Raw genomic sequence first — 18,560 nt, 5'->3', positions numbered from 1 at the left:
TGCACTGCCTGCTGGTTCCCTCTCCTTCCCCTGACGGTAACCCATCTACCTACTTCTTTTACCTGAGGTGTGACTACCTCCCTATAACTCCTCTCAATAACCCCCTCCGCCTCTCGAATGATCCGAAGTTCATCCAACTCCAGCTCCAGCTCCAGTTCCCAAACGCGGTTCTCGAGGAGCTGGAGTTGGGTGCACTTCCTGCAGATGCAGTCAGCAGGGACACTCTTGGCGACCCTTACCTCCAACATTCTGCAGGAGGAACATTCAACTGCCTTAACCTCCATTCCCACTATTCTAAATTCCCAACAGATCTACTGAAAACCAAAAAAAAAAGTCAAAACTTGTTAGCTTAGCAATCCAACAGACATAACTTTTTTTTTGGTTAGAGGAGGAGGATGGGTGGGAGACACTACCCGAATAGGGTTTCGGGTAAAGCAACCGCCCAAATATGTAACCTCACTTACCCAGCAGTCCCGCGTGCGCTCCGCCTATACACGAGAAATGGCTTCCGATTTCAACATGACCTCCTTGTTCTTGTACTCTATGCCTCTATCACTAAAGCCGAGGATACTGTATGCTTTATTAACCACTCTCTCAACCAATGACATATAACCCCAGGTCTCTCTGCTCCTGCACCCCCTTTAGAATTGTACCCTTTATTCTATATTGTCACTCCATGTTCTTCCTACCGAAATGAATCAATTCACATTTCTCTGCATTGAACTTCACCTGTCATCTGTCCTCCCATTCCACCAACTTGTCTATGCCCTTTTGAAGTTCTACACTATCATCCTTACAGTTCACAATGCTTCCAATTTTTGTATCATCCATAAACTTTGAAATTCTGCCCTGTACACCAAGGTCTAGGTCATTAATATATATCAGGAAAGGCAAGGGTCCCAACACTGACTCCTGGGGAACTCCACTACAAACCTTCCTCTAGTCTGAAGAACATCCATTGCTCACTACTCTTTGTTTCCTGTCACTCAGCCAATTCCATATCCATGTTACTACTGTCCCTTTTATTCCATGAGTTATAACTTTGCTCACAAGTCTGTTGTGTTGCATTGTATCAAACTCCTTTTGAAAGTCAATAAAAGCAAAATACTGCAGATGCTAGAAATCTGAAATATAAATAAAAAGTGCTGGAAGTACTCAGCACGTCTGGCAGCATCTGTGGAGAGAGAAACAGAGTTAATGTTTCAGGTCAGTGACCTTTCAGATGCTGCCAGACCTTTTGAAAGTCCATGTACACCACATCAACAGCATTGCCCTCATCATCCCTCTCTGTTACCTCATCAAAAAACTCCAGCAGGACAGTTAAACATGATTTTCCCTTAACAAATCCATGCTGGCTTTCTTGAATTAACCCACATTTGTCCATGGGACTATTAATTTTGTCCCGAATTATTCTTTCGAGAAGTTTTCCCACCACCGAAATTGAACTGACTGGGGAGTGAGACGAGGTGAGTTGCTCCAACAGAGAGCCAGCACGGGTTCGACAGGCTGAATGGCCTCCTTCTGTGCTGTAGCCATTCTATGATTGTATGATTCTAGCAACAACTGTTGGTGGAGAGGCAGTGATGCAGGAATGGGTTGACAGAAAGGGGAAAGTCTGGGCTGATGTGTGTTTGCAGCATTTGCAGCTTGTGTTCGGGTTTGTGAATAAAGGTGATTTGGAAGCTGTGTTCCAAATTGAAGTGTTTACTGGAAGGAAGAAGTTGATGTAAATAGAGAGTAAAACGTGTTAAGATGAAGGGTGGTGTGATTGTGGATAGCAGTAAATATTGTGCTGGTGAATTATTTGTGTTAATAAACTTCCACTGCGCCCTCTGCTGCAGGCTGCTGTTTATATCCAGCTGTGTATTAGTGCTGTGTGTGAGTGAGATAAATGTTTGTTTCAACGCTGTTTATAAAGCAATAGCATTGCACTCAAACAGTCGCAGACATAGCAACACACGGAGAAAAGCAAAATACTGCAGATGCTGGAAATCTGAAACAGAAACAGAAAATGCTTGAAATAGTCAGCAGGTCTGGCAGCATCTGTGGAGAAAGAACAAAGTTAATGTGAGCTAAGGAAACAGACCTGAACTGTTAACTGTTTCTCTCTGCACAGATGCTGCCAGACCTACTGAGCATTTCCAGCATTTTCTGTTTTTATTACAGCAACACCTTTGATCAGCAGTAGCGGTGATTGTGCGAGCCTGGGGGCAGCCGGGAAGGTACGTTTCACTATAAAGTACTTACCTGGCGATTCGGCGGACGCAGACACGGGGACTGCTGGGTAAGTGAACTTATATATTCGGGCAGTGGCTAAACCCGAAACACTACACGTGTAGTGTCTCCCACCCATCCTCCTCCTCCAACCAAAAAAATGGACTCTTGTGTGGAGGGTTTGGTAAGGTAAGGTTTTCCTTTATATTTTTTTATTCTCTGTTGCCAATTTCGAGTAGAGGGGATGGAAGCTAGGGCAGTTGCATGCTCCTCTTGCAGGATGTGGGAGGTAAGGGTCACCACTTGTGTCCCTGCTGACTTCACCTGTGAGAAGTGCACCCAACTCCAGCTCCTCGCAGACCGCGTTAGGGAACTGGAGCTGGAGCTGGATGAACTTCGGATCATGCGGGAGGCAGAGGGGATGATAGAGAGCAATTATAGGGAAGTACTGACACCTAAGTCACAGGATAAAGGTAGCTGGGTGACCGTCAGGGGAGGGAAAGGGAAAAGGCACACAGTGCAGGGATCCCCTGTGGCCGTTCCCCTCAATAATAAGTATACCGTTTTGGATACGTTTGTGGGGGGGTGCCTACCAGTGGAAAGCCACAGCGGCCAGGTCTCTGGCACTGAGCCTGGCTCTGCGGCTCAGAAGGGAAGGGTGGAGAATAGGAGAGCGATAGTGATAGGAGATTCAATGGTTAGAGGAACAGACAGGGGATTCTGTGGTCGCGAACGAGACTCCCGGATGGTAGGTTGCATCCCGGGTGCCAGGGTCAGGGATGTCTCGGATCGAGTCTACAGGATTCTTAAGGGGGGGGGGGGGGAGCAGCCAGACGTCGTGGTACATATCTGTACCAATGACATAGCTAGGAAAAGGGATGAGGACCTGAAAAGCAACTATAGGAGTTAGGTTGGAAGCTAAAAGGCAGGACGAGCAGAGTAGTAATCTCAGGATTGATACCGGTGCCACGTGCTAGTGAGGCTAGAAACAGAGAGCGAGTGCAGCTGAACACGTGGCTACAGAGCTGGTGTCGGAGGGAGGGCTTCAGTTATGTGGATCATTGGGATACCTTCTGGGGAAGGTGGGACCTGTACAAGAAGGATGGGTTGCATCTGATCTGGAGGGGCACCAATATCCTGGGCGGGAGGTTTGCTAGAGCTCTTCGGGAGGGTTTAAACTAGTTTGGCAGGGGGATGGGAACCGGAGCTACGGATCAGTGGATGGGGTAGCTGTTGAACAGGCAGATACCGAGTGCAGAGAGTCTGTGAGGAAGGTTAGACAGTTGACAGGACAATGTTGCAGCCAGTATGATGGGTTGAAGTGTGTCTATTTTAATGCAAGAAGTGTCAGGAATAAGGGTGATGAACTTAGAGCATGGATCAGTACTTCGAGCTACGATGTTGTGGCCATTACGGACACTTGGAGATCACAGGGGCAGGAATGGATGTTGGATGTTCCCGGGTTTGGATGTTCCAAAAGGAGGGAGGGAGGTAAAAGAAGTAGGGGAGTGGCATTGTTAATCAGGGATAGCATCACAGCTGCAGAAAGGGAGGTCATCGAGGAGGGTTTGTCTACTGAGTCATTATGGGTGGAAGTCAGAAACAGGAAAGGAGCAGTCACATTATTGGGAGTTATCTATAGACCCCCCAATAGCAACAGAGACACGGAGGAACAGATTGGGAGGCAGATTTTGGAAAGGTGCAGAAGTAACAGGGTTGTTGTCATGGGTGACTTCAACTTCCCTAATATTGATTGGAACCTCCTTCGTGCAAATAGTTTGGATGGAGCAGTTTTTGTCAGGTGTGTCCAGGAAGGTTTCCTGACTCAATATGTAGATAAGCCGACTAGAGGGGAGGCTATGTTGGATTTGGTGCTTGGCAACGAACCAGGCCAGGTGGCAGATCTCTCGGTGGGAGAACATTTCGGTGATAGTGATCACAACTCCCGGACCTTTACTATAGTCATTGAGAGGGACAGGAGCGGACGGGATGGGAAAATATTTAATTGGGGGAGGGGGAATTACAATGCTATTAGGCAGGAACTGGGGTGCATAAATTGGGAACAGATGTTCTCAGGGAAATGCACGACAGAAATGTGGAGGTTGTTTAGGGAGCACTTGCTGCGACTGCTGGATAGGTTTGTCCCGATGAGGCAAGGAAGGGATGGTAGGGTGAAGGAACCTTGGATGACAAGAAATGTGGAACAGCTAGTCAAGAGGAAGAAGGAAGCTTACTTAAGGTTGAGGAAGCAAGGATCAGACAGGGCTCCAGAGGGTTACAAGGTAGCCAGGAAGGAACTGAAGAATGGACTTAGGAGAGCTAGAAGGGGACATGAAAAAGTCTTGGCGGGTAGGATTAAGGAAAATCCCAATGCGTTCTACACTTATGTGAGGAACAAGAGGATGGCCAGAGTGAGGGTAGGGCCGATCAGGGATAGTGGAGGGAACTTGTGCCTGGAGTCGGAGGAGGTAGGGGAGGTCCTAAATGAATACTTTGCTTCAGTATTCACTCGTGAGAGGGACCTGGACGTTTGTGAGGACAGCGTGGAACAGGCTGATATGCTAGAACAGGTTGATGTTAAAAGGGAGGATGTGCTGGAAATTTTGAAAGACATGAGGACAGATAAGTCCCTGGGGCCAGCCGGGATATACCCAAGGATATTACGGGAAGCGAGGGAAGAGATTGCCGCGCCTTTGGCGATGATCTTTGCGTCCTCACTGTCCACTGGAGTAGTACCACATGATTGGAGGGTGGCAAATGTTATTCCCTTGTTCAAGAAAGGGAATAGGAATAACCCTGGGAATTATAGACCAGTCAGTCTTATGTCGGTAGTGGGCAAATTATTGGAGAGGATTCTGAGAGACAGGATTTATGATTAGTTGGAAAAGCATAGTTTGATTAGAGACAGTCAGCATGGCTTTGTGAGGGGCAGGTCATGCCTCACAAGCCTTATTGAATTCTTTGAAGATGTGACAAAACACATCGATGAAGGAAGAGCAGTGGATGTGGTGTATATGGATTTTAGCAAGGAGTTCGATAAGGTTCCCCATGGTAGACTCATTCAGAAAGTAAGGAGGCATGGGATACAGGGAAAGTTGGCTGTCTGGATACAGAATTGGCTGGCCCATAGAAGACAGAGGGTGGTAGTATATGGAAAGTATTCAGCCTGGAGCTCGGTGACCAGTGGTGTTCCGCAGGGATCTGTTCTGGGACATCTGCGCATTGTGATTTTTATAAATGACTTGGATGAGGAAGTGGAAGTCTGGGTTAGCAAGTTTGCCGATGACACAAAGGTTGCTGGAGTTGTGGATAGTGTGGAAGGCTGTTGTAGGTTGCAACGGGACATTGACAGGGTGCAGAGCTGGGCTGAGAAGTGGCAGATGGAGTTCAACCTGGAAAAGTGTGAAGTGATTCATTTTGGAAGGTCGAATTTGAATGCAGAATACAGGCTAAAAGACAGGATTCTTGGTAGTGTGGAGGAACAGAGGGATCTTGGGGCCCATGTCCATAGATCGCTCACAGTTGCCACCCAAGTTTGATAGGGTTGTTAAGAAGGCGTATGGTGTGTTGGCTTTCATTAACAGGGGGATTGAGTTTAAGAGCCGCGAGGTTATTTTGCAGCTCTATAAAGCCCTGGTTAGACCACACTTGGAATATTGTGTTCAGTTCTGGTCGTCTCATTATTGGAAGGATGTGGAAGCTTTAGAGAGGGTGCAGAGGAGATTTATCAAGATGCTGCCTGGACTGGAGGGCATGTCTTCCGAAGAAAGGTTGAGCGTGCTGTGGCTTTTCCCATTGGAACGAAGAAGGATGAGAGGTGACTTGATAGAGGGGTACAAGATGATGAGAGGCATAGATAGAGTGGATAGCCAGAAACTTTTTCCCAGGGTGGAAAGGGCTATCACCAGGGGGCATAATTTTAAGGTGATGGAGGAAGATTTCGGGGAGATGTCAGAGGTAGGTTCTTCACACAGAGAGTGGTGGGTGCGTGGAATGCACTGCCAGCGGTGGTAGTAGAAGCAGATACATTAGGGACATTTAAGCGTCTCTTGGATAGGTACATGGATGATAGTAGAATGAAAGGTATGTAGGTAGTTTTGATCTTAGAGTAGGTTAAAGGTTCGGCACAACATCGTGGGCCGAAGGGCCTGTGCTGTGCTGTACTGTTCTATGGTCTATGTTCTATAACACAGGTGTTGGGAGGCTCAGCCTGGCTATGCAATGTTACAAGGACGCTGAGTGACACCATCGACAACGGGACAGAGAGAAAAACACACAGAAAACTAATAGACTGTGAGGAAATAAAAGTGAGGAACGGAGAGAGAGAGACAGACAACGAAACTGAGATGGAGAAACAAGGCATTTGTATGACTGTTTTCTCCCTGTTGTGTAACGGTATTTCCTGTTGTGTAAATATGTTTTCTGTTGTGTAAAGATGTCCCCTGTTGTTGTGCAAAGGTTTTCCCTGTTTTTGTTTTATTTTCTGTCACTGACCGTCTCCTCACTGTGACCATTTGTCCTGGTTTTATTGTGGCCAACATCACCATCTGGTGGTGGAGAGGAGGCTCTGCAGGAAGGGGGTTGACAAAGTGGGAGAGACTCGGCTGGTCCGTGTTTGCAGCTTGTGTTCGTGTGAGCAAAAGTGAGTTGTTACTGATTGATGTGTTCACGAGAAGGAAAAAGCTGATCGCAATCGAGCGCATCTTGTTATTATGGGGAAACACTTGATGTTTTGAAAGTGAACTGTTTGTCTTCCGACCAAACATAAATAGCAGAGAATGGTTTCGATCCATCGACCCAGCACGCTTCCGCTGCGCCACTCTGCTAAATGCTGGTTTAAATTTTAGCTGCCTGTTAGTGAAATATGTTCATTTCCCCAATGTTTTTATAAAAATAGGATTGGAGTCGGATTTCTCAAGAATCCCGGACTCAGCAACACACGTGCTGACGGACTCACCCTCACTGCCCAATGACACAAGGACACAGAGTAACAGCACCGACAATGAGGCAGGCAGAGAAAGACACACAGAAAACCGGGTAGAGATCATTCGGACCCAGAAGGGAACAGACAGAGAAAGACACACAGAAAACCAGGAAGAGATTATCAGGACGCAGAAAGGAACAGACAGAGAAAGACACACAGAAAACCAGGAATATATTATCAGGACTCAGAAAGGAACAGACTGAGAAAGGTCCTGTGCAAACCAGCAAGAGACAGCGAAAGACTGATGACTTATGTAATTGTGTTGTCTGTTGTGTAAAGATGTTCCCTGTGTTCTTTTAAAGATATTTCCTGCTTTGTAATATGTTCTCTGTTGTGTAACTATATTCGCTGTTGTGTAAAGATGTTCTCTGTTATTGTGTAAAATGGTTCCCTGTTGGGTAAAGATCTTCTAAGTTGTGTAAATATGATCCGTCTTGTGTAAAAGTGTTCCCGGTTGTTTAAATATGTTCCCTGCTCTGTAATGTAGAGCTGAGTCTGCACTAATGGAATTGCTACAGTATCTTCCAGTCTGATACTGTATGAGGGTTGGAATATGATCCAAAGCACAGTCTATACAAATTGAATTGCTATTGTATCTTTTAGTTTCACAATCCAGGGGAGTTTTAAACTGAAATCTTAGTTTGTATCTCAGGTTATGCTATCTTTCAGATTCTCTCAATCTGATGACGCACTTGAGATTTAGACTTAAGAAAGGATGTACTGGCATTGGAGGAGTTCAAAAGCGATTTACTCAGCTGATTCCTGGGATGAAGGGGTTGACTTATGAAGAACGGCTAAACAGGTTATTCATTCGTGTTTAGAAGAATGAGGGGTGATCTTTCTGAAACGTACAAGATTCTGAGGGTGCTTAACAGGGTGAAGAAGGGTCTCTGACCTGAAACATTAACTCTGCTTCTCTGTTCACAGATGCTGCCAGACCTGCTGAGTATTTCCAGCATTTCTTGTTTTTATTAACAGGGTCGATGTTGAGAAGATGTTTCCACTAGTGGGGGAATCTCAAACTAGGCGACATAGTTACAGAATAAGGGGACACTCATTTAAACTGAGATGCAAAGGAATTTCTTCTCTCAGAGGGTAGTGAATGTCTGGAATTCTCTACCCCAGTCAGTATTGGAGGCTAAATCACTGAAAGTATTTAAAGAGGATGTAAATAGATTTTTGAAATATTGGAGAGTTGAGGTCTATGAAGAGCTGGCATGAAAGAGGAGTTGAGGTCTGGGGCAGATCAGCCATGATCTTACTGAATGGCAGGGCAGGCTTGAGGGGCCGAATGGCCTACTCCTGCTCCTATTTCTTCTGTTCTTATGTTATGTTATATCTAATGTATATGTCAGGATGCACTTTGGGAATTAATACTGAAACTTATAAACTCATAATGTGTGTAAATATTGGGCTGATATTTAACTTGAATCTCAGAGTACACTATTGTGGTTAATTCTGTAAGTTTGAAAAGGGAACTAGTGCCATAATGAAAACAAGAAATGCTGGAAATACTCAGCAGGTCAGGCAGCATCTGTACAGAGAGAAGCAACGTTAACGTTTCAGGTCAGTGACCTTTCAGATGCTGCCAGACATTTTGAAAGTCCATGTGGACCACAACAACAGCATTGCCCTCATCAACCCTCTCTGTTACCTCATCAAAAAACTCCAGCAGGACAGTTAAACATGATTTTCCCTTAAGAAATCCATGCTGGCTTTCTTGAATTAACCCACATTTGTCCATGGGACTATTAATTTTGTCCCGAATTATTCTTTCGAGAAGTTTTCCCACCTCCAAAATTGAACTGACTGGGGAGTGAAATGAGGTGAGTTGCTGTAACAGAGACAAAAACAAGAAATGCTGGATTCACTCAGCAGGTCTGGCAGCATCTGTGGAAAGAGAAGCAGAGTTAACGTTTCGGGCCAGTGACCCTTCCACAGATGCTGCCACACCTGCTGAGTGAATCCAGCATTTCTTGTTTTTGTTTCAGATTTCCAGCATCCGCAGTATTTTGCTTTTATTTTAGTGCTCTAACAGAGAGCCAGCACGGGTTCGACAGGCTGAATGGCCTCCTTCTGTGCTGCAGCCATTCTATGATTGTATGATACTAGCAACAACTGTTGGTGGAGAGGCAGTGATGCAGGAATGGGTTGACAGGAAGGGGAAAGTCTGGGCTGGTGTGTGTTGGGGTTTGTGAATAAAGGTGATTTGGAAGCTGTGTTCCAAATTGAAGTGTTTACTGGAAGGAAGATGTTGATGCAAATAAAGAGTAAAACATGTTAAGACGAAGCGTGGTGTGATTGGGGATAGCAGTAAATATAGTGTTGGTGAATTATTTGTGTTAATAAACTTCCACTGCGCCATCTGCTGCAGGCTGCTGTTTATATCCAGCTGTGTATTAGTGAGGTGTGTTAGCGAGATAAATGTTTGTTTCAACGCTGTTTATAAAGCAATAGCATTGCACTCAAACAGTCCCAGACATAGCAACACACGTACAAAAGCAAAATACTGCAGATGCTGGAAATCTGAAACATAAACAGAAAATGCTTGAAATAGTCAGCAGGTCTGGCGGCATCTGTGGAGAGAGAACAAAGTTAATGTGAGCGAAGGAAACAGATCTGAACTGTTAACTGTTTCTTTCTCCACAGATGCTGCCAGACCTACTGAGCATTTCCAGCATTTTCTGTTTTTATTACAGCAATACAGGTGTTGGGAGGCTCAGCCTGGCTACACAATGTTACAAGGACGCTGAGTAACACCATCGACAACGGGACAGAGAGAAAAACACACAGAAAACCAATCGACTGTGAGGAAGCAAAACTGAGGGACAGAGAGACAGACAACGAGACTGAGACGGAGAAACAAGGCATTTGTATGATTGTGTTCTCCCTGTTGTCTAAAGGTATTTCCTGGTGTGTAAATATGTTTTCTGTTGTGTAAAGATGTACCCGGTTGTTGTGTAATGGTTTTCCCTGTTATTGTTTTATTTTCTGTTACTGACCGTCTCCTCACTGTGACCATTTGTCCTGGTTTTATTGTGGCCAACATCACCATCTGGTGGTGGAGAGGAGGCTCTGCAGGAAGGGGTTGACAAAGTGGGAGAGACTCGGCTGGTCCGTGTTTGCAGCTTGTGTTCGTGTGAGCAAAAGTGAGTTGTTACTGATTGATGTGTTCAGTAGAAGGAAGAAGCTGATTGCAATAGAGTGCCTTTGGAAGCATCTTGTTATTTTGGGGAAATACTTGATGTTTTGAAATTGAACAGTTTGCATTGTTCCGAAGCATAAATAGCAGAGAATGGCTTCGATCCATCGACCTCTGGGTTATGGACCCAGCACACATCCGCTGCGCCACTCTGCTAACTGCTGTTTTAAATTTTAGCTGCCCGTTAGTGAAATATGTTCATTTCCCCAATGTTTTTCTAAAAATAGGATTGGAGTCGGATTTCTCAAGAATCCCGGACTCAGCAACACACGTGCTGACGGACTCACCCTCACTGCACAATGAAACAAGGACACAGAGTAACAGCACCGACAATGAGGCAGGCAGAGAAAGACACACAGAAAACCGGGTAGAGATAATTCGGACCCAGAAAGGAACAGACAGAGAAAGGTACTGAGCAAACGAGCAAGAGACAGCGAGAGACTGATGAACACAACTTGGAGGGTGCACTGAGGGTGGCAAGGGTCCAGAATGTAGTCTGGCTGGGGGATTTCAATGTCTATCACAGTGAGTGGCTCAGTAGCACCACTACTGACCATGCTGGCCGAGTCCTAACGGACATAGCTGCTCGATTGGGTCTGCGGTAGGTGGTGAGGGAACTAACAAGTGGGAAAAATATGCTTGACCTCAGCCTCACCAATCTGCCTGCCGCAGATCATCTGTCTATGACAGTATTGGTTCGGAGTGACCACTGCTCAGTCCTTGTGGAGATGAAGTCCTGTCTTCACATTGAGGATACCCTCTATCGTGTTGTGTGCCACTACCACTGTGCTAAATGGGATAGAGTTTGAACAGATCTAGCAATGTATAACTGGGCATCCATGAGGTACTGTGGACCATTAGCAGCAGCAGAATTGCAGTCAACCACATTCTATAACCTCATGGCCCGGCATATTCCCCCACTCTAACATTGCCAACAAGCTGGGGGATCAACCCTAATTCAATGAAGAGTGCAGGAGGGCATGCCAGGAGCAGCACCAGGCATACCTTGAAATGTGGCGTCAGCCTGATGAAGCTACAGCCCAGGACTACTTTCATGCCAAACAGCAGAAGCAGCATGTAATAGACAGGGCTAAGTGATCCCACAACCAACGGATCAGATCTACACCCTGCCACATCCAATGATGAATGGTGGTGGACAATTAAACAACCAACAGGAGGAGGTGGCTCCACAAATATCCCCAACCTCAATGATGGGGGAGCCCATCACATCAGTGCAAAAGACAAGGATGGAGAATTTGAAACAATCTGCAGCCAGAAGTGCTGGGTTGATGATCCATCTCGGCCTCCTTCTGAAGTCCCCAGCATCACAGATGCCAGTCTTCAGCCAATTCGATTCACTCAATGTTTGATCAAGATACGACTGAACGCACTGGATACAGCAAAGGCTACGTGCCCTGACAATATTCCAGCAATAGTACTGAAGACCTGTGCTCCAGAACGTGCCGCGCACCTCGCCAAGCTGTTCCAGTACAGGTACAATACTGGCATCTACCCGGCAATGTGGAAAATTGCCCAGGTATGTCCTGTACACAAATAGCAGGACAATTCCAACCCAGCCAATTGCTGCCTCATCAGTCTACTCTCAATCAGCAGTGTAGTGATGGAAGATGTCATCGACGGGGCACTTGCTTTGCAATAACCTGTTCAGTGACGCTCAGTTGGGTTCCGCCAGGGCCATTCAGCTCCTGACCTCATTACAGCCTTGGTTCAAACAAGGACAAAAGAGCTGAACTCAAGAGGTGAGGTGAGAGTGTCTGCCCTTGACATCAAGGTAGCATTTGACTGAGTATGGCATCAAGGAGCCAGAGCAAAACTGGAGTCAATGGGAATCAAGAGGAAAACTCTCCACTGGTTGGAATCGTACCTAGCACAAAGGAAAATGGTTGTGATTGTTGGAAGTCAGTCATCTCAGCTCCAGGACATTACTGCTGGAGTTCCTCAGGGTAGTATCCTCGGCCCAACCTTCTTCACTACTTCATCACTGACCTTCCTTCAATCATAAGGTCAGAAGTGGGGATGTTCACTGATGATTGCAAAATTTAGCACCATTCGCGACTCCTCAGATAGTGAAGCAGTCCATGTAGAAATGCAACAAGACCTGGACAATATCCAGGCTTGGGCTGATAAGTGGCAAGTAACATTCGCGCCACACAAGTGCCAGGCAATGACCATCTCGAACAAGAGAGAATCTAACGATCTCCCATTGACATTCAACGGCATTACGATCACTGAATCCCCCACTATCAACTTCCTGGGGGTTCCCATTGACCAGAAACTGAACTGGAGGAGCCTTATAAATAGTGTGACTACATGAGCTGGTCAGAGGATAGGAATCATGCGGTGAGTAACTAACCTCCTGACTCCCCAAGCCTGTCCACCATTTACAAGGCACAAGTCTGGAGTGTGATGGAATACTATCCACTTGCCCGGATGGGTGCAGCTCCAACAACATTCAAGAAGCTAGACACGATCCAGGACAAAGCAACACGCTTGATTGGCCCCCCGTCCACAACATTCACTCCCTTCACCACTGACGTACAGTGGCAGCAGTGTGTACCATCTACAAGATGCACTGCAACAATGCACCAAGGCTACTCAGGCAGCACCTTCCAAACCTGCATCCTCTACTGCCTAGAAGGACAAGGGCAGCAGATGCATGGGAATACCACCACCTGAAAGTTCTCCTCCAAGCTACACATCATCCTGACTTGGAACTATATCGCCATTACTTCCTTCACTGTCGCTGGGTAAAAATCCTGGAACTCCCTTCCTAATAGCACTGTGGGTGTACCTACCCCACATGGACTGTAGTGGTTCAAGAAGGAAGCTCACCACCACCTTCTCATGGGCAATTACGGATGGACGATTAATGCTGGCCTGGCTGGCGACGTCCACATCCCATGAAACAAATAATTAAATACAATAACAGCTCATCTCAATTCCTAGTATTTCTAAATCCCACCAGTCCAACATAAGCTGAACAATTATTGCATGTTGTGATTGACGGTCTGGTCTGTAAACTGCACTGTATCACAGATTGCTGACATTTGCTAACTGGAAGTGAGAACTGCAAAATCGGGACAGTAGTTCACATAGTCTGTCAGTGTGAAAGAATCAGGCAATGTGAGGTAATAGAATTTGTCTGTAAATGTTACACTCATATTGCTTTATATTTTTATATTGAAAATAAAAGTAATCATTTCGTCAAAATAGTGACATGTTGTCCAAACTTTGGTAGCCAGTTGTTTTCGTCTTGCACTCAGCAGGGCAATCCACAAGAATACCAATTTAAGGGAAAACAACAACTTTCTTCTGTATGAGAAGAGAGTGCTGATTGGTTGGCAAGTGAACTCTGATTGGTCGAGGCATTGCCATTCAGAATGCATCAGTTTATGGTAACTGACAGATAACTGCCCAGCTTTGTTTGAAATTTAAATCAGGCAGCTTGACTCTGATTGGTCAAGCCATTGCCCAGTGGAATGAGCCAGTGAATGGCTGTCACTTATTTTGTTTAGCTGAAACTGGCACAACATGTGTGCATGTTCTTTCCGTCTGCAAAGAACAGGGCCCTGTGTATTAATACATGTAGTTTACAGTACACACCAGTGCACCACACTGCGAACCCAACTGACAGTCTTAAATCGGTTGTCAGTGTAATTCTTAGCACACTGAGAATTATTTAGCAAATGTTGTCCTATTGTGGAATCACATCTCATGTTGGATACTGTGTTTTGAGTTTTGCAAGCACGGGTTGGTTGGGTAGGGCCCATTGCGAACAGCGGAAGGGACATGTTATTTGATACAATCCACCAGTTTTGGGATGTACGGTCTAGAAACCTAGCATCACACTAGTATTAAAATTCATATATCACGTTACTTATTTGTGTGATAGGCAGGACGTCTCTTTTGCTTGACAGCTGCATCCTGTTAGTGGCGAACACCACACTTGTTGCTCCTGCATAGTAACAGCAGGAAACAGCTCGCTTCACCTGTTACTCAAATACTGGGGATATATTACCCTTCCAGGGTAATTTGAGGGAGACTGGGCACTTTTCAGGGCTCAAAATGACGTCCTTCAGCCCGTTTATAGGTTTGTGCGATACACAGTGAGAAATGATCTGATCAGTGTAGCCATTGTAATGCAGGATGTCTTTGATTCACCCTATTTCAGCATCAAGCTTGCATGGTGAGCAAATGGCTCAGCCCTATTTATGAGGTTGTCGATAAGACCAATCTTATAGCGCGTGGAACTGTAATAATCCTAACGCGTGTATTGACCAGTGAAGGTAGGTTTGCGGTAGACCGTGGTAGAAAACCCCTTAGCAGATTTCTCAACTAGTACATCAAGGAAAGGGAACTCATTTGACTGCTCCATTCCAAAGGTGAATTTGAGTGTAGGATGGAGCCCATGAATATGTGCAAGGAAATTATTTCATGCAGCTGCGGATTCAAATTTAGCAAACGTATCATCTACATATTGGAAATATGCAAGAGGTCGGAGGTTAGGTGTCATTCCCTTAAAAACAGGTTTGTCATGGAATCCAACAAAGATGTTTGTGAGAGCTGGGCCTAGAGGTGATCCCATGGCAACACCAGCGATACATGGTGTCAATAAAACTGAACCCAACTGTGCAAGTTGCCGAGTTCATAAGTTCAATGAATACTGATTCACACAATGGTGACGGGTCTAGATCACCATGATATAGCACTGCAGGGCAAATATCTATGGCTTCCTGAAGTGGTACATTGGTGAATCGGCTAGCAATGTCAAATGACACATGGACACGGCATTGCTATCGATATGCAAGTCCTGTATCGTCTTCGCAAATGTGAAGGAATCCTTCACTGTGCATGTGGAAAACTTGCTCAAAACTGGTTGTAACAATTTGCCCAACCATTTGGCAAATTCATTTCAGGATACTATTTACATTACTTCAAATAAAGGAAACACAACGACACCAGGAATTGAGCACAACGCTGAAAGTTTCACAGCAAATAGTCAAGTGGGAAATGGATAAAATACAGAAAGAAAAAGCCTAAAATACTGAAAACACTCAGCCAGTCCGGAAACAACTGTGGAGAAGAGAAGCTCGGGTTAATGGTCCAGTTCTGTGACCCTTCTATAGACCTGAAACATTGCTCCTACCTTCCTCTCTCCACAGATACTGCTGGAACTGCTGAGTGTTTCCAGAATCTTCTGTTATTATTCAGATTTCCAGTGTGTGCAGTATTTCTCTTTTTGAAAATAAAATATTCCCTGAGAGGAATGGAACGTTACATAAAAAATAGGAGTGGGCCATTCGGCCCATCGAAATAGCTCTGCCATTCAATAAGATCACAGCTGATTTCCTGCGTCAACTCCATCTTGCCACACTAGCACAGATCCCTTGATTCCCTTAGTATCCAAGAACCTATCGATCTCTCTCTTGAATATCCCCAACGAGCATCCACAGCTCTAGAGTCACAGAAAGATACAGCACTGAAAAAGGCCCTTCGGCCCACCGAGTCTGTGCCGACCAACAACCACCCATTAATACTAATCCGACACTAATCCCATATTCCTACCACATCCCCACCGACCCTATATTTCCCTCCCACCTACCTAAACCAGGGACAATTTATCATGGCCAGTTTACCTACCAACAAGTCTTTTGGCTTGTGGGAAGAAACCCACACAGACACAGGGAGAACTTGCAAACTCCACCTAGGCAGTACCAGAATTGAACCCGGGTTGTTGGAGCTGTGAGGCTGCGGTGCAAACCACTGCGCCACTGTGCTGCCCATAATGTGTGATCTCAACAAGGCTCTGTCTAATTGCAGTCAAACTTCTTTATTCTTGTAAAAACTCTTCACAATGTTGAACGCAACTATTAACTGCCATTCTGCTCTAAGAAGAAGGACCCCAGCTTCACACACCCCAGACCCCTATTCTTTCCACATTAGCTGAATTCCTGCATTTCTGATACCATTCCAGTAAATCTCCTCTGCACCCTCTCTAAGGCCTTGACATTCCTGCTAAAGTGTGGAGCATGGAATTAGACACTACGCTCGAACTGAGGCCTATAACCAGTGAGATTTCTAAAGGTCCAGCGTAAATTCCTTGTCTGTGTCCCGTACTCCCATTTATGGTTTCTGACTCAATGTCGGCTCTGAGCTGTTGAAACTGCCTGAATAAATATTTCCACCCAACAAAGCGCTCGGAATGTGAGAAGGGACAAAGTGAGTGACCAAGTACATCAACTCCAAGGAAAACTCCACCATGTAGTGAAAACACTCGAAACACAACAGCTCTTTTAAGAGCCACCCACAATCGCTCTGAAAAAACTGCACCAACATCTCTCTAGAATTGGTTTATTTCATTGGTTTTAATGCTCAGTAACTCTCTGGAACTTTCTCACTGTCTTTGTGTTTTCTGTTTCAATCTGGTATGGAGATTCTGGGAAGATGAGTTTCACTGCCTGGGAGGATCTTTGTGGTTTTCCTGCAGAAACACAAAACAAAGTCTCTTTTCAGAGTCACCCACCGCCTCATAGGGACAGCAGTGACATGGGAACGGGAGCTGGGGTGTGTTTTATGCCGGAAATATCAGTTAATGATTTATGTTGTGCTCTCGTTATATTCCAATCTCTGAATTGAGCCTTTCCACCGCACCAGGGTTATGGGGAGAGTTTTCATCGTTTCTTTTCTAAACGTACAGACGATGTTATAAAGTTGCTGATTTACCCAGATGGCGGATTCTCCCCTCACAGTGAAAAGTAACATCGCACCTTCACATCTGCCCATTGTTTTATTATTGAATAATTAGTCAAATGGAATTATTTGTGATGTTATTTCCCCCGAGACGGTGTTTCCTGCAGTGAAACTGATCAGTTTCAGCTCAGTCATTCAGGGACCTGGAATTCCTGCAGTTTGAACCCGCTGTAACCCCAGCCCACTTCTGATTGTTCACCCTCTTCTCAAAAAGGCAGTGACAGCACATGAGGAGGCCATTCGCCCCATTAAGTCCATGTCGGGTTTCCAATCTTTTCAGTCCCCGACTCAATCCCCAAAATCCTGCATAATCCTTTTGGGTCAAAATGACCGTGGCAGGACTCGAACCCGCAATCTTCTGATAACATCATAGAAAATACCGAAGTCAGACGCCTTATCCATTAGGCCACACAGCCATTAGCTTACATGAATCATTCAATCTGAGAATCTCGAAGCACAAAATACAAAAAATCATTGGTTGAACCTGTCAACCTGGCACAATATTTGAATTTGTGAAAGTCGCCAATTTCACTGTGGAAAAGAAGTGATCGACTGGAAAAGTACATAAAAATCTATTTTCCCGTAGCGGTTTAAATAAACTTTTAAAACACAATTTTGCTTTTACCGACTCAAATTGCTGGTGCTATTTTATGAACAGCTTTATTTTGCCAATTTTTGTCAACTTCTCATCCGTAACTGACAGTAAAAGACTCCGTTCAGCAATCTTTCACGCGACAAATAACTCAAACTCGGTGTGGAAGTAATAAATTACAGACTATTGGTAATTCCCCTTCACACAGGCTTCAGGGGGACAGTGAGAAGCCACTGAAATAGTTGCTTCATCCTTTTAAAAGGTTCCCATTCTGGCCTGTTACTGACATGTTGGAATCAGATTTGTATTTAACAAGATATTTCTGTGAAAACAAAATCCTCAACAGACCAGCTGGGAATCTGGGAATCACTGTAATAAAATAAAAGGCTTTTGATTGAGAAGACGGGACCTTCTCACCAGCAGCCGGGTTACATTCCCCTCACATCCTTACACAGTGAGCAGCTCTTTCCCTCGAGAAATAGACAGCAGCAGTTGGAAGTTCAGTAAAAGGATCGGTTCATTGAGACAAGTTTCTGACTGACAGGTGGTGCTGAATATTAATACAAGAAGGTCCTGGAATGGGAAACAAGTGTCCAGAGTGGGGTCTGAAATCAGGACAGGGAAATGGCCAGCACTGACACAGATCATTTCATTATTACATTGATATCTGACTGTCTATAAGGAGAAGCGAGTTAAACACATGATGGTGAAAGGAATGGAAGATATCACTGGTTGTTCTGGATGAAGAGGGATAGACAGAGGTGTGGGTACAGCAGACTTCAGACAGTAATCAGCCC

The 18,560-nt window shown here is 45.2% G+C and overlaps 1 non-coding gene across 1 annotated transcript; it reads right to left on the bottom strand.

Moving 5' to 3' along the window:
* Positions 1–17,498: 17,498 nt before the first annotated feature.
* Positions 17,499–17,587, bottom strand: trnar-ucg (transfer RNA arginine (anticodon UCG)). Its single transcript is given in 2 exon segments — positions 17,499–17,534; positions 17,551–17,587. It is a non-coding gene; the product is annotated as a tRNA-Arg (tRNA).
* Positions 17,588–18,560: the final 973 nt, after the last annotated feature.

Source organism: Heterodontus francisci, unplaced genomic scaffold (assembly GCF_036365525.1).
Source record: "Heterodontus francisci isolate sHetFra1 unplaced genomic scaffold, sHetFra1.hap1 HAP1_SCAFFOLD_43, whole genome shotgun sequence".
In the NCBI taxonomy this organism is placed as follows: Eukaryota; Metazoa; Chordata; class Chondrichthyes; order Heterodontiformes; family Heterodontidae; genus Heterodontus; species Heterodontus francisci.
This window is presented reverse-complemented; position numbering and strand designations above follow the sequence as displayed.